We start from the raw sequence: 17,725 nt of genomic DNA, 5'->3' as shown, positions 1-17,725 counted from the left end.
TCAGGATGGGGAACACGTGTATACCTGTGGTGGATTCATGTTGATGTATGGCAAAACCAATACAATATTGTAAAGTAATTAGCCTCCAATTAAAATAAATAAATTTATATCAAAAAAAAATAAAGGCAAGTTCTGTAAACTTTGACAATGGGTGAGACTAAACCAGTATTCTATTCAAGACAATAGGTTCTTGAGAAAGCATCTAGGTAAGAATATGTACATACATGAATATAAACACATATACATTTTTTCTTTCACATAGCTAGTAGCTACATCAGAATTAGAAGCTATATCAGAACTGGAATTATTATAATCACAGCATTTCAGAGCTTAACAGCACCTTAGCATTAGTCGTGAACACTGCTACTCAGAATCAGAATTTCTGAGTTGATTTGTTATAAGAGAGATTTATTGTCATCCCTGTAGCACATCTCAACAAGATGGACAATGGGCTGCCCATTCTTACTCCAAGGAAATGGTGCTGCCAGGATATTGACATATTATTGTATTTAATCATCACAACAGTTGTCAAAGCAGAAAGTATTGTCCTATTTTGCAGGTAGGAAAACGCTGAGCTCAGCAAGTTTAATTGGCATACCCAAAGGGAAAAGCCAATTAATCAGTCAGATCCCTTCATTTTACAGATAAGTATACATTTCAACTTTGTACTTTGTATCCTGTATGATTGCACAAAAACAGTAGCTCTGGGAACAACTCTAAAAGGCATACAGTCATCTTTCTGGTGTTAAGTCTACATTCACAGTACTGTTGTGGAATCCGAAGTGTTACAGAGGCTCACAGTAGTATACGGATCCAGGCTTAAATATTCTGAAACACTTATTCTACTTCAATACTCAGCCATGTGCCCAGTCTCATGTTATTTACTGTGTGGGAGTTCACTTCAGTTCAGTCGCTGAGTTGTGTCTGACTCTTTGCAACCCCATAGACGGCAGCACACCAGTTTTCTCTGTCCATCACCAACTCCCAGACCTTACTCAAACACATGTCCATCAAGTCGGTGATACCATCCAACCATCTTATTCTCTGTCATCCCCTTCTCTTTTTGACTTCAATCTTTCCCAGCATCAGGGTTTTTTCAAATGAGTAAGTTTTTTGCATCAGGTGGCCAAAGTATTGGAATTTCAGCTTCATTATCAGTCCTTCCAATGAATACTCAGTACTTATTTCCTTTAGGCAGGACTGGTTGGATCTCCTTGCAGTCCAAGGGACTCTCAAGAGTCTTCTCCAACACCACAGTTCAAAAGCATCAATTCTTCAGGACTCAGCTTTCTTTCTAGTCCAATTCTCACATCCATACATGACTACTGGAAAAACCATAGCTTTGACTGGATAGACCTTTGTTGGCAAAGTAATGTCTCTGCTTTTTAATATGCTGCCTAGGTTGGTCATAGCTTTTCTTCCAAGAAGCAAGCATCTTAATTTCATGGCTGTAATCACCATCTGCAGTGATTTTTGATCCCCCAAAAAACAGTCTGTCACTGTTTTCCATTGTTCTTCCAAGTATTTGCCATGAATTGATGGGACCAGATGCCATGATCTTAGTTTTCTGAATGTTGAGTTTTAAGCCAACCTTTTTACTCTCCTCTTTCACTTTCATAAGACTGTTTTTAGTTCTTTGCTTTCTACCATTAGGGTGCTGTCATCTGCATATCTGAGGTTATTGAGATTTCTCCCGGCAATCTTGATTCCAGCTTGTGCTTCTTCCAGCCCGACATTTCGCATGATGTACTCTGCGTAATAGTTAAATAAGCAGAGTGACAATATACAGCCTTGACAAACTCCTTTCCCGATTTGGAACCAGTCTTTTGTTCCATGTCAAGTTCCAACTGTTGCTTCTTGATTTGCATACAGATTTCTCAGGAAGCGGGTAAGGTGGTATGGTATTCCCATCTCTTTCAGAATTGTCCACAGTTTGTTGTGATTCACACAGTCAAAGGCTTTGGCATAGTCAATAAAGCAGAAATAGATGTTTTTCTGGAACTCTCTTGCTTTGTCTATGATCCAAGGGATGTTCGCAATTTGATCTCTGGTTCCTCTGCCTTTTCTAAATGCAGCTTAAACATCTGGAATTTCATAGTTCATGTATTGTTGAAGCCTGGCTTGGAGAACTTTGAGCATTACTTTACTAGCATGTGAGATGAGTACAAATGTGTGGTACTTTGAAGATTCTTTGGCATTGCCTTTCTTAGAGATTGGAATAAAAACTGACCTTTTCCAGTCCTGTGGCCACTGCTGAGTTTTCCAAATTTGCTGGCATATTGAGTGCAGCACTTTCATAGCATCATCTTTCAGGATTTGAAATAGCTCAACTGGCATTCCATCACCTTCACTAGCTTTGTTCGTAGTGATGCTTCCTAAGGCCCACTTGACTTCGAATTCCAGGATGTCTGGCTCTAGGTGAGTGATCACACAATTGTGGTTATCTGGGTCATGAAAAAAAAATTTTTTTTTCATAGTTGTTCTGTGTATTGCTACCTCTTCTTAATGTGTTCTGTTTCTGTTAGGTCTACACTGATTCTGTCCTTTTGTGCCCATCTTTGCACGAAATGTTCCCTTGGTGTCTCTAATTTTCTTGAAGAGATCTCTAGTCTTTCCCATTCTATTGTTTCCCTCTATTTCTTTGCATTGATCACTTAGGAAGGCTTTCTTATCTCTCCTTGCTATTCTTTGGAACTCTGCATTCAAATGGGTATATCTTTCCTTTTCCATTGCCTTTAGCTTCTCTTCTTCTCTCATCTATTTGTAAGGCCTTCTCAGACAACCATTTTGCCTTTTTGCATTTCTTTTTCTTGGGGATGGTCTTGATCACTGCTTGCTGTACAATGTCATGAACCTCTAACTATAGTTCTTCAGGCACACTGTCTATCAGATCTAATCCCTTGAATCTGTTTGTCACTTCCACTGTATAATCGTAAGGGATCAGATTTAGCTTATGCTCTAATGGTCTAGTGGTTTTCCCTACTTTCTTCAATTTCAGTCTGAATTTGGCAATAAGGAGTTCATGATCTGAGCCACAGTCAGCTCCCGGTCTTGTTTTTGCTGACTGTTTAGAGCTTCTCCATCGATGGCTGCAAAAATATAATCAGTCTGATTTCAGTATTGACCATTTGGTGATGTCCATGTGTAGTCTTCTCTTCTGTTGTTGGAAGAGGGTGTTTTCTATGACCAGTGCTTGCTCTTGGCAAAACTCTGTTAGCCTTTGCCCTGCTTCATTTTGTACTCCAAGGCCAAGTTTCCCTGGTACTCCACGTATTTCTTGACTTCCTGCTTTTGCATTTCAGTCCCCTATAATGAAAAGGACATCTTTTTTGGGTGTTAGTTCTAGAAGAGCTTGTAGGTCTTCATAGAACTGTTCAAGCTTTTTCAGCATTACTGGTTGGGGCATAGACCTAGATTATTGTGATACTGAATGGTTTGCCTTAAATGAAAAGAGATCATTCTGTCTTTTTTGAGACACCCAAGTACTGCATTTTGGACTCTTGTTGACAGTGAGGGCTACTCCATTTCTTCTAAGGGATTCTTGCCCACAGTAGTAGATATAATGGTCATCTGAGTTAAATACACCCATTCCAGTCCATTTTAGTTCACTGATTCCTAAAATGTCAATGTTCACACTTGCCATCTGCTGTTTGACCACTTCAAATTTATCCTGATTCATGGACCTAATATTCCAGGTTCCTATGCAATATTGTTCTTCACAGCATTGGACTTTACTTCCATCACCAGTTACATCCACAACTGGGTGTTGTTTTTGCTTTGGCTTTGTTTCTTCATTCTTCTGGAGTTATTTCTCCAGTGTTTTCCTACAATTGGGCACCTACTGACCTGGGGAGTTCATCTTTCAGTGTCTTATCTTTTTGCCTTTTAATACTGTTCATAGGGTTCTCAAGGCAAGAATACTGAAGTGGTTTGCCATTCCCTTCTCCAGTGGACCACGTTTTGTCAGAACTACCCACCATGACCCATCTGTCTTGGGTGGCCCTACACAGCATGGCTCATAGTTTCATTGAATTAAACAAGACTGTGGTCCATGTGATCAATTTGATTAGTTTTCTGTGATTGTGGTTTTCATTCTGTCTGCCCTCTGATGGATAAGGATAAGAGTGGGTGGGAGTGGGAGCAGACAAAAGAGAAGCATAGTCCCTGTACCTGGGGAGCCTCTAGTTTATCTAGGAAAGCTGTGTCTGATGCATGTGAAACAAACAATTTGACAATAATACAAGGTATACAGTATAACTGACACAAAGCCAACATTACATGACTGAATATATAATTGGCATGAGATAATTACAGAACAATTAAGACTAAATACATAATTCAGTTCCGTTCAGTTCAGTTGCTCAGTCGTGTCCTACTCTTCGCGACTGCATGAATCGGAACATGCCAGGCCTCCCTGTCCATCATGAACTCTCGGAGTTCACTCAAACTCACGTCCATCGAGTTGGTGATGCCATCCAGCCATCTCATCCTCTGTCGCCCCCTTTTCCTCCTGCCCCCAATCCTTCCCAGCATCAGAGTCTTTTCCAATGAGTCAACTCTTCGCATGAGGTGGCCAAAGTACTGGAGTTTCAGCTTTAGCATCATTTCTTCCAAAGAACACCCAGGGCTGATCTCCTTTAGAATGGACGGGTTGGATCTCCTTGCAGTCCCCTTCCTGCTTTTAACTCTATGTTGGTTCATAAGTGACAGCCCATACATTTTTGTGTTGTTATGGAACCTCAGGAAACTTTGGATTTGCTTTAATTTCTAGATAAAGTGGGCTGAGCTCTGGGGCTGGTTTGGCAATGTTCCAGTTCCTACTGTTAGTGAGTTGCCTCGCATTTTCAGAGAGGTCCCTAGAGGGCACAGAATCTTTACATCAATACCTGAATTGTGTCAATTTAAATCACTGATCAGGAAGAATCAGTTTAATCAATATTCCTATAAAGAATGCATACTTCTTTAATCCTAATACATATTTCTTTACAATTCTGATGCAGGGTTTATTTTTAGAAGATATGTAGGTATACAATTAAAGCAGTGATTTATATGTTACATTTTTAAGATTAATTTTCAGCTTCGTCATGAAACTGAATGATGAACTTTTTATTTTATGCATCAAAGGTAACTGAAATAAATTCTTACATGATCATTTGGAAATATCTGGAATTAAGGCCACTATCAGGAAGCAACAGTTAGAACTGGATATGGAACAACAGACTGGTTCCAAATAGGAAAAGGAGTACATTAAGGCTGTATATTGTCACCCTGCTTATTTAACTTATATGCAGAGTACATCATGAGAAAAGTTGGGCTGGATGAAGCACAAGCTGGAATCAAGATTGCCAGGAGAAATATCAATAACTTCAGATGTGCAGATGACACCACCCTTATGACAGAAAGTGAAGAAGAACTAAAGAGCCTCTTGATGAAAGTGAAAGAGAGAGTGAAAAAGTTGGTTTAAAGCTCAACATTCAGAAAACTAAGATCATGACATCCAGTCTCATCACTTCATGGCAAATAGATGGGGAAACAGTGGAAAGAGTGGCTGACTTTATTTGGGGGGGCTCCAAAATGTATATGGTTACTGCAGCCATGAAATTAAAAGACACTTACTCCTCGGAAGGAAGGAGTTATGACCAACCTAGATAGCATATTAAAAAGCAGAGACATTACTTTGCCAACAAAGGTCTGTCTAGTTAAGGCTATGGTTTTTCCAGTAGTCATGTATGGATGTGAGAGTTGGACTATAAAGAAAGCTGAGCACCAAAGAATTGATGCTTTTGAACTGTGGTGTTGGAGAAGACTCTTGAGAGTCCCTTGGACTGCAAGGAGCTCCAACCAGTCCATCCTAAAAGAGATCAGTCCTGGGTGTTCTTTGGAAGGACTGATGTTGAAGCTGAAACTCCAATACTTTGGCCACCTGATGGGAAGAGCTGACTCATTGGACCCTGATGCTTGGAAAGATTGAGGGCAGGAGGAGAGGGGACGACAGAGGATGAGATGGTTGGATGGCATCATCGACTTGATGGACAAGGGTTCAGGTGGACTCTGGGAGTTGGTGATGGACAGGGAGGTCTTGCGTGCTGCGGTTCATGGGGTTGCAAAGAGTCAGACATGACTGAGTGACTGAACTGAACTGAAGGCCACTATCTTATTAGTGTCAAAGGCATGATCCTCTCTGGGTTTCAAGTCTGAGTGACTTGGAGTCACTCCTATGCCCTAAAATCTATCAGAGTCACCAAATCTAATCTCTATCATGCTTTATCAGTGCTAATAGTGCCCAATAGTCAGACCTTGTCTCCTCAAAGTTTGGTTAATGCAAGAGCTTTCTAGATGCCCTCTTTGCCTTGAAAACATTGTCTACACTGCTAGCAAAACATTCTCTTGAAAAATATCCCTTTGCATATGTCCTCCTCTCCCCACTCAAAAACCATCAGTGGTTCCCCAATTCTCACAGTGACTTTAGCTTGGTATTAAGGAGCTTTATGATCTGAACCTAGTGCATTTCAATATTCTCAACCACTTACACCCTAATATGAAATTCTTGCCCCCAAAACAATCGTTGCACTTACTACCTCCCCCCATGTGACAGTATTTCCATTTCTGTCTCAGCACCTTAACACTATTCATTGACAATACAGAGAATTCCATTCTTTTCCTTGAGTTCCAGATGTCCTTCACTATCATGTTCAAGTCTTGTGTGTGCTTGCTGAGTCACTTCAGTTGTGTCCGACTCTTTGTGACCCTACAGACTGTAGCCCACCAGGCTCCTCTGTCCATAGGATTTTCCAGGCAAGAATACTGGAGTGGGTTGCCATGCCCTCCTCTATGGAATCTTCCCGACCCAGGAATTGAACCTGCATCTCTTACATCTCCTGCATTGGCAGGCAGGATCTTTACCACTATCGCCACCCAGGAAGCCCATCATGTTCAAGTCTTATCTTTTTCAAAAAGTTTTCTTCAATACTTTAGCTCACAATTACATTTTCCTTACTTTTAAAATTTATCTATTTAAAACTTTTCCCCAGGTTTATTGAGACAAAACTGACATATAACATTGTGGAAGTTTAAGGTGTTCAGTGTGTTGATTTAATTCACTTACTTATAATATATTTTGAAATGATTACCACAGTAGCATTAGTTAACACTTCGAAACCTCACATAACTACCATTCATTTTTTTAATTTCTTTAATTATGAAAGTATGATAACACATTTATAGGAGACTTGAAACATACAGAAGAAAGTTACATATAGTTCTACTATATATTACAGTTATTTTTAAGTAGATAAATTAAGATTTTTAGTTGTAGGTTCAATATCAAACTCTCAAAAATGAATAGTATGAATAGTAGACAGATATAGTAGACATGAAAAGCACTAAGAACCAATTCAACATAATTAAGAATTATACATTTTTCACAAAACAGAAGGATACAAATTCTATTCCAGTTCCCATAGACTATAAACCAGGAGACACTGGAACATATCTTGGGACATAAAACAAGGTGCAAAAAATTTCATGATCTAAAGCCATTGAAATAATACAGAGTCTATTCTCTTATCACTGTGGAATTATGTTATGAATCAGCATCAAAAGATATTTGAAAACAAGCCATATATTTTCAAGTGCAATGTGACATTTACCAAGAGAGATATTTGACTTAGCCATTGAAACCTTCAATAAAATTAAAAGACTGAAAAAACACAGAGGGTGACTGCAGAGAAGAAAGTACATTAATGATAAATTAATGTCAAGGATACATTTTAAAATCCATGTATGTGGTAATTAAAATGATGGGCGTATCTAAGAAGCCATAATAAGGAAAATTAGAAAATATTTGTAACAGAATAAAATGAAAAGAAAATTTATCAGTTTGTTGCACGCAGCTGAAGCTTCTCAATGCAATTAAACATAATATGGAATGTAACATTTGTTAATTTCCTATTTATTTACAACATCAGTTCAGCTCAGCCACTCAGATGTCCGACTCTTTGTGAACCCATGGACTGCAGCACGCCAGGCTTCCCTGTCCATCACCAACTGTCAGAGCTTGCTCAAACTCATGTCCATTGAGTCAGTGATGCCATCCAACCATCTTATCCTCTGTTGCCCAGTTCTCCTCCCGCCTTCAATCTTTCCCAGCATCAGGGTCTTTTCCAATGAGTCAGCTCTTCACATCAGGTGGCCAAAGTATTGAAGCTTCAGTCTCAGCCTCAGTCCCTCCAGTGAATATTCAGGACTGATTTCCTTTAGGATGGACTGGTTGGATCTCCTGGTTGGATCTCCTTGCAGTCCAAGGGACTCTCAAGAGTCTTCTCCAACACCACAGTTCAAAAAGCATCAATTATTTGGCATTCAGCTTTCTTTATGGTCCAACTCTCATATCCATACATGACTACTGGAAAAACCATAGCTTTGACTAGACAGACGTTTGTCAGGAAAGTAATGTCTCTGCTTTTTAATATGCTGTCTAGGTTGGTCATAGCTTTTCTTCCAAGGAGCAAGCATCTTTTAATTTCATAGCTGCAGTTACCATCTGCAGTGATTTTGAGCCCAAGAAAATAAAGTCTGTCACTGTTTCCATTGTTTCTCCATCTATTTGTCATGAAGTGATGGGACCAGATGCCATGATCTAAGTTTTTCAAATGTTGAGCTTTAAGCCAACTTTCCCCCTCTCCTCTTTCACTTTCATCAAGAGGTTCTTCAATTACTCTTTGCTTTCTGCCATCAAGGTGGTGTCATCTGTATATCTGAGGTTATTGATATTTCTCCTGGCAATCTTGATTCCAGCTTCTACTTCATCCAGCCTGGCATTTCTCATGATGTACTCCGCATAGAAGTTAAATAAGCAGGGTGACAATACTCCTTGACATACTCCTTTTCCTGTTTGGAACCACTCTGTTGTTCCATGTCCAGTTCTAACTGCTGCTTCCTGTCCTGCATACAGGTTTCTCAAGAGGCAGGTCAGGTGGACTGGTATTCCCATCTCTTTCAGAATTGTCCACAGTATTGTGATCCACACAGTCAAAGGCTTTGGCATAGTCAATAAAGCAGAAATAGATGTTTTTCTGGAACTCTCTTGCTTTTTCCATGATCCAGCGGATGTTGGAAATTTGATCTCTGGTTCCTCCGCCTTTTCTAACACCTGTTTGAACATCTGGAAGTTCACGATTCACGTATTGCTGAAGCCTGGCTTGGAGAATTTTGAGCATTACTCTACTAGCATGTGAGATGAGTGCAATTGTGCGGTAGTTTGAGCATTCTTTGGCATTGCCTTTCTTTGGGATTGGAATGAAAACTGACCTTTTCCAGTCCTGTGGCCACTGCTGAGTTTTCCAAATTTGCTGGCATATTGAGTGCAGCACTTTCACAGCATCATCTTTCAGGATTTGAAACAGCTCAACTGGTATTCCATCACCTCCACTAGCTTTGTTCATAGTGATGCTTTCCAAGGCCCACCTGACTTCACTTTCCAAGATGTCTGGCTCTAGATTAGTGATCACATCATCATGATTATCTGGGTTGTGAAGATCTTTTTTGTACAGTTCTTCTGTGTATTCTTGCCACCTCTTCTTAATATCTTCTGCTTCTGTTAGGTCCAGACCATTTCTGTCCTTTATTGAGCCCATCTTTGCATGAAATGTTCCCTTGGTATCTCTAGTTTTCTTGAAGAGATCTCTAGTCTTTCCCATTCTGTTCTTTTCCTCTATCTCTTTGCACTGATCGCTGAAGAAGGCTTTCTTATCTCTTCTTGCTATTCTTTGGAACTCTGTGTTCAGATGCTTATATCTTTCCTTTTCTCCTTTGCTTTTCACCTCTCTTCTTTTCACAGCTATTTGTAAGGCCTCCCCAGACAGCCAGTTTGCTTTTTTGCATTTCTTTTGCATTGGGATGGTCTGGATCCCTGTCTCCTGTACAATGTCACGAACCTCCGTTCATAGTTCATCAGGCACTCTGTCTATCAGATCTAGGCCCTTAAATCTATTTCTCACTTCCACTGTATAATCATAAGGGATTTGATTTAGGTCATACCTGAATGGTGTAGTGGTTTTCCCAACTTTCTTCAATTTAAGTCTGAATTTGGCAATAAGGAGTTCATGATCTGAGCCACAGTCAGCTCCTGGTCTTGTTTTTGTTGACTGTATAGAGCTTCTCCATCTTTGGCTGCAAAGAATATAATCAATCTGATTTTGGTGTTGACCATCTGGTGATGTCCACGTGTAGAGTCTTCTCTTGTGTTGTTGGAAGAGGGTGTTTGCTATGACCAGTGCATTTTCTTGGCAAAACTCTATTAGTCTTTGCGCTGCTTCATTCCACATTCCAAGGCCAAATTTGCCTGTCACTCCAGATGTTTCTTGACTTCCTACTTTTGCATTCCAGTCCCCTATAATGAAAAGGACATCTTTTTTGGGTGTTAGTTCTAAAAGGTCTTGTAGGTCTTCATAAAACCGTTCAACTTCAGCTTCTTCAGCATTGCTGGTTGGGGCATAGACTTGGATAACTGTGATATTGAATGGTTTGCCTTGGAGACAAACAGAGATCATTTTGTCGTTTTTGAGATTGCATCCAAGTACTGCGTTTTGGACTCTTTTGTTGACCATGATGGCTACTCCATTTCGGTTCTATAGTAGGGTTAATGCTGACCTCTAAGGGGACTTAGGCTAGGGGCCCCTTCCAGGACTGCTACTGCCAGGGCCTCCATCCCTGTGGGGAGCCACTGCCAACCCACACCTCCACAGGTGACTCTCCAAAACTAGCAGGTATGTCTCATTCAGTCTCCTGTGGGGTCACTGCTCCTTTCTCCTACATATTGGTGCACACAAGGTTTTGTTTGTGCCCTCCTATAGTGGAATCTCTGTTTCCCCCAGTCCTGTGGAAGTTCTGAAATCAAATCCCACTGGCTTGCAAAGTCAGATTCTCTGGGGATTCCCAGTCCCCTTGCCAGATCCTCAGGCTGGGAAGCCTGATGTGAGGCCCAGAATCTTCACAACAGTGGGGGAGTGGGGGAACTTCTTTGGTATTACTGTTCTCCAGATTGTGGGTTGCTCACTTGGTAGGTATGGGATTTGATTTTATCGTGTTTGCACCTCTCCAACCATCTTGTTGCAGATTCTTCTTTGTCTTTGGACATGGGCTATCTTTTTTTTGGTGGGTCCCTGCATCCTCCTGTTGATGGTTGTTTCACAGCTAGTTGTGATTTTGGTGCTCTTGCAGGAGAAGATGAGTGCATGTCTTTCTACTCCACAAGGCAGATTCTTAACCACTGGATCACCAAAGAAGCCCCTTGATTACTGTATAATCACAGCCCATATATCGTGTCTCTTGACCTCAATTACAGGTGCTTCTTGGCAAGGACACTTTTCAAGGTGGCAGTGTGCACAGTATGTTAACACCTTCTTCATAGATCTTAAAAGAAATCCATGTGAACTGAAGGTTATGAGTTAAATGGTAATAGTAACAATAATAATAGTAATAACACAATATAAAATTAAAATTAGAGTACATATTTTGTATAAGACACTTGCTGAGCGTATATATTCATCCTATGCATTAAATGCCTCTTTAGTGAACTGAATGGTCAGGCAACTCAGTTAGAGGCTTAACTAACACTTCCCCATTCCTCTACCTGAACTGCCTAGTTCTAAGGCTGAATCATTTCTTTGCCTTTAGTCACTGATAACAGCTCATGTCAAGTCTGGACTGCTTATTTACCAATGTTATTCTGCATTCCCATAGACAGAAGCCTTTCCTTCTGAATAACATTCAAAGGTTAGAATTATTCTCTATGTCTTATTTTTCTCCTTGGTTAAAAAAAAGTGTCATTATTTATTTTAAAATTGATAATTACCTTTAGGGAAACTACTGGTTGGGAATGTAATTAATACAAATGACCTACTCCCCCATGATAAACAAACCGAATCCAAGTCAGCAGACAAAGAAGTCAGATGTTTAATATTGGTCCCATTTCCTCAAAGTACCATGGACTTGAACCACATTAATAATTGTACTAGTTTAATGTAGTGCTATAACAAATTACCACAAAAGGAGTGACATAAAAAAAAAAACAGCAATTCATCCCCTCACAGTTCAAGAAGTGTAAAATCAAGTTGTCACCAGGGCACAGTCTCCTTTGGAGGCTCCAGGGGAAGAGTCCATTCCTTGCAGATTCCGGTGGCTGATGCCATTCCTTGGCTTATGGTTGCATCTTTCTCTGCTCCATCTTCACATTAACTTCTCCACGTGTCTCTTTTCTTCTGTGTGCTTGTGCTATCTTCCCTTGCTTCTTTCTTGTAAGGACACATACGATGGCATTTAGGGCCCACCCAGATAATCCAGGGTGATTGCCTCATTTTGAGATCCTTAATTGCATCTACAAAGACTTTTTTTTTTCACATAAGGTAACTTTAACAGATTCTGGGGATTAAGGGTATTATTAATAAATTATCTTCTTGAGGGCTACCATTTAACCCCCTATAATGATCAATAATTAAAAAATAAAGACACTTACTAACATCTCATAAATTTTTCAAAAACGCTAAAAAAACTAATAAGGAAGATTTTTTTAGAAAAACTGAATATGTAAAAAATAGTAGTGGTTGTTAATATGCTTACCAAGACAATAGAGATACTAGTTGAATATACAAATAGGCACAAATTGTATCTTTTCAGTTATATCTGCCTATAAAGATAGTACAACTAGGAGTGTCACCATTTCAAAACAATAAAGATAAGCCTATAAAACTATAGACTTTCAATGAGATATTATCTTGAGAATAAAAGATGCTAGGCATAAGTATGGAAAGCAGGAAGAAGGCAAGGCATCTTTGATCCGGAGATATCTTTAAAAACAAATGATACTTTCATCCTGGAGAAGGCAATGGCAACCCACACCAGTACTCTTGCCTGGAAAATCCCATGGACGGAGAAGCCTAGTAGGCTGCCATCCATGGGGTCGCACAGAGTCGGACACAACTGAAGCAACTTAGCAGCAGCAGCAGCAGCAGATACTTTCATCCACTTGGGGTTAAGGTGGGGTACCTTCGACCCACCTTGATGATTATGACTCACTAGTACTAATACTTCCATTCCACAGATCTAATTAGTGTTGGCACTCATTTACTTTTTTTTTGAATATTCAGAAAACACAGGAATGTGCTAAATGCTATAGAGCAGTGGTCTTAAAACTGTAGCCTGTATCATGAAGATTTTTCAGTGAATAAGGAAGCAATGATAGTTTAAAGTGAATCCACTAGAAGATCTTAAACATCCATCTGTATTCTTTCATAAATCTGAACTGCCTGAGAATCCAAAAAAAAGGTCTCTAACTATGGGCCCTTCCCCATCTTTACTAAAGAAATGCATACTTCTTACCTGTGCACAAAGTCCCATGGTATAAAAATCTCCAAGGCACTAAATAAAGGAATAATTCCAAATATTGGTGTAGATGCTAAAAAAGTCAATTATTCTATTAACTGGGCAAAACATAGCTTTACAAGGCAGACAGCATCTAATTCTTTGAGCAAAATTAAGGGAGAATGTTCAGCTTATAAATCATTAGAATAATTTTTGATAATAGGCCATTGTAATTTGTGGCAAATAACTTGAAAGGAGATCAAAGAATTGGGTAACAATGATAAAATTTCCATTCCCATTCCATTACACGAGCAAGATTATGATCATTTATACCTAAAAAAACATAAAGAGGTGGAAAACAAACGCCTTACAGGGAGGTTGAGCTGCTTGCACTACGTCTGAAATGAATGAGCTGTTTGAGCTCTATGAGGAGAGCAACGACCTGCAGATGGATGTGGTGCCTGGCGAGAGCGACCTTCCACATATGGAGGTAAACAGAGGGAGCTGGAAGCTATCCCCGAACCCCTCCCATGCTGGGCACCCGCTGGAGGAAGGCCCAATGAAGGAGAAGGCGGCCCAGCCAATGGGGGCCCCGAGGCCTAGCTAGCTGGCCCAGCCCTGGGGAGCAGCCAGGCGAGATCACGGGCACTGATTTCGAGAGCGATGACTATCAGGAAGAGTAGCCGCTCAGTGGTGCAGGCTACAGTATCAGTGGCCCTTGAAGAAGCCAACAAGATGTTTCTGAGAACCTCCAGAGCCAGAGAAGCAGCTCTGGATGGCGGGTTTCAGATGCATAATGAGAAGACCCCGTTTGATCAACTGAGTTTTATCAAAGAGCTTATTTCACTTATGGCTGTCAATCGTCTGACCAAAGAACTCGGTTGTAGTGAGATTATTAATAGAGAACAGTTAAATGCTGTTAAGAGAGGAGGACGCTGCTTGAGGAGAGACCCAGCATTCCACTGTCTTTTGGGTTCATTCCAAGTAGTTTCATGACAATGAAAAACTCGATCTTTTTTTTTTTTTTTTTTGCAGAGTAGAATAAGGTAGTGACTGCACAGTTAAGAAAAAGGAAGAAAATTGGTAAAGAAAAGTATCTTAGTACTGTTGAATCCTGTTTTGAAGAATGTCCTGAGACACTTATGGCTTTGACGTTGTTTATTCAGATTAATTTCTTTGCATTGGGGGAAATATCTTTCATGTTTCACTGTAAGGAATAGCTTTGCAAGAATGTTATGACCAAGACAGACTTCCAGTACAAGAAGCCCACTGATATTAATTATATCATAATTAATATATTATATATTAATTATATGGGAAAAGTAACTGATTTGTCCACCTTAGGACATGATGTCTTTGAGTTATTTGGACTGAAAGAATATTGAGAAAACTTTAAAGATTCAACTTTGTGATCTATCCAAGCTGTGGTTATCAAAGGGTAAATTTTTAGTGTAAAATAAATCTACCGAGTATTCTTCAGTATCCCAAAGAATAATAAAGCCCCAAAAGAACTATGTGTCATGTGTGCTATATCTTGAAATATGTTTCCAAGAACAACTGAGATTTTGTTTGTACATGCATCTTGATCATTTTTAAAGTTACTGTAATCTTTAATTCAAGAAAAATCATTGCCTTGAACATTTTTAAAAGTCAAAACTTAAGACACCATTAATAAAGTTTCAAATTTAGACAGTAAAATGTACATGAAAGTATAAAGAACACAAACTATTTCAAACATCAGTATATACTAGGGAATTTTCTGTTTCACTTGCTCTTTTTTTCATTTAACTTTACAGGCAAAAGACTCTGGTTGAACTTCATAATGTAAAAACTGTTAAGTTAAAATTGTCCAGTAAAAGGAAAGCCCTACATCTAAAAAAAGACACTATGAACAACACTTAAAACTTTTTAATCTGCCCAGAAATCCACCTCAGTATCTAAAGTTTCCCTCTGTCTCCTCCTCTAATTAAGTTTGTTTTTTGGTTATGCACCATCATTCAAGTTAATAAAAGTTTCTTTTTCTGTGTAAAAAATAAAGAAAGAAAGAAAACTGATGCTAAGACTGTCATACTCTGGCAATAATTAATACTGATCTATAGGCATGTCAACAAATTAAAAAGGTACTGTCCATTTCATTTATATATATTTGCTATAAAAGTTTTATAACTTTAATGAAGACTCATTCCAGATGACTTTTAACCTTATGGATTTAGGGTTTCAGGAAAATAATTCAAGTATATACATGTATACATATAGTTCAAAACAGCTTGTGATATAGTACCTTGAGAGGTAAAAGGGAAATAGACATTTAGACAAACAAGGACATCATTGTTCACATTACAAAGGAAAGCTTCATGGAAGTATAGTTCAGTTTTTCAATACAATTCAGTTAATATCTAGGCATGTATCATTTAGCACCTACAGTAAGTATCAAGGCACCATTGCTTAGTGCCATGTAAGATTTCAAAAGAAACAAAACAAGGTCTCTATCTTCTCAGCATGTATAATTTGGTTAACAAGGATAAGAATGGTAAAGATTTCATTAGTCAGAGGTGAAAGATGAGTAGTTCACAGGTGGATAGAATAGTATGGACCTGGGGGGAGGGGAAGAGGCAGAAAAAGGCAAGAACATAACAAATGAAGAACAAGTCATCCAAAAGCAGGATATGTGACATTTAACCATTTAGAAGTGTTATAAAACTGAAAGGCTTCAAACTGAAACACCTAATCTGTTAGATCTCTAAAGTACAATGGATATAGTACTGAAAAACACTAAGTTAAAGCTACAGAATTCTGTTAGCAAATTTATATTGAATAAACTAAAATTAGATAAGGATTAAAATTAGTTTTAAAAGGCATTTTTACACAAATAAAAAATGGACCAATTATAACCAGATTTTTACTGGTTAAGATAATTTACAAAGGGACAGGTAGGTTATGGTACCATAGGTAAGTAGATTATGGAAGACTCCATACCCAAGGCAGTCATAAGCTTCAGGCCATATATGTGTGTGCATACTGGGGGGAGGCAGGTAAGACAATGAAGGGTGCAAAAAACATTGGGAGGGCTAGGTTACAACACTGGCAAATGGTCTGATGTGCTAGAAAATAACCACTTCAAATTAATATTTGGGGAGTGGAATATTCAAGAAGATAACTGAGGGCCAAAGGAATGAAAGCAGAAAGATCTCTCTCATAGACTTTGCCATCAAGACAGATTTTTGTTTTAGGAAAGTTATCAGACATTCATAACACTAATTGATTTTCACAAAGAAGTAGATAGATGAGGTCTCTTTGGGAAATGTCTGCTACATTTTGGCTTGGAAAGAAAAGATCTTTGCTAGTGCACCTGGGCTCCTTTATACAAAATTTAATTAATATCTCTTAGAAGGAAAGCTCACTGTGGTCCCCAGCTATTTTGTGAAGCTCCTCACTCAGGTATGCTGTGACAAATTAAACCTGAGCAAATGGTATCTGTCATGTGTTTAGTACCAAAGGGATAGCAGTCAGAAGAGGAAGGAAATAGGTTTGAGATATTAAACTAAAAGAGAGAAACAGAAGAATGCCATTGACTAGGAAGATTCTCCAAATATACCTGCATCCTGAGGGCTACATATCTCTCTTTTTGCTAACCTGATGACTTTTTTGGATCTGGGGTGGGAGGTTTCAGAATGAAGAAATAGAGAGTTTTCTAGGCTACCATTTAAGTCAATCTTTTGAAATATTATTCCTAGAAAAATTACTATGGCTCTTCTTTCTTATGAACTTGCAACCAAATAGGGGGATCCATTTAAGAGACAAAAGAGATATCACAACTGAATGTAGTACATGAACCTCGAATGGATCCTGAATTAGCAAAAAAAGTAATGGATATTATTGGGTCAATTGACAAAATAGAAATACAGAAGATGAAGTATTATGTCAATGTTAAATTTACTGGACTGTGATTATTTAAGAGAATTTTTTTATTCTTTAGAAACATACACTAAAGTAGCTAGGTTAAGGAGACATGATGTATGCAAGTTATTCTAAAATGGAAAAAGATTATGCACATACATGAGAAAAAGTGATAAATAAAGTGAGGCAAAATATTAATAATAAGTGAATCTGGATAAAGGGTATACAGGTATTCTTTGTATTATTTTTTGCAAAATTTCTATAAACTTAAAATTATTTAAAAGGACTATTCACTTCTCCATCAACTACAGAAAAGTCATATATTGAGGAATTCAGAGTGACATCAGCAGGAATGATAAAATCTCAGAAAAATCCCTTCCTTCATCCAACCAATGAGATCACTGGCAAACACTGTTATTAATTAAGATTTTTGGAACTTGGAAAATTAACCAAAGGCTTGCAGCAATCC

At 38.7% G+C, this 17,725-nt stretch overlaps 1 pseudogene; it reads left to right on the top strand.

Annotated features, from left to right (window-relative positions):
* Positions 1 to 5,084: 5,084 nt before the first annotated feature.
* LOC120881627 lies at positions 5,085 to 14,355 on the top strand (annotated as a pseudogene).
* Positions 14,356 to 17,725: the final 3,370 nt, after the last annotated feature.

This window comes from Oryx dammah, unplaced genomic scaffold (assembly GCF_014754425.2).
Source record: "Oryx dammah isolate SB20612 unplaced genomic scaffold, SCBI_Odam_1.1 HiC_scaffold_23, whole genome shotgun sequence".
NCBI lineage: Eukaryota > Metazoa > Chordata > Mammalia > Artiodactyla > Bovidae > Oryx > Oryx dammah.
Note: the sequence above shows the minus strand (reverse complement) of the source record. Positions and strands in the feature narration are given on the sequence as shown.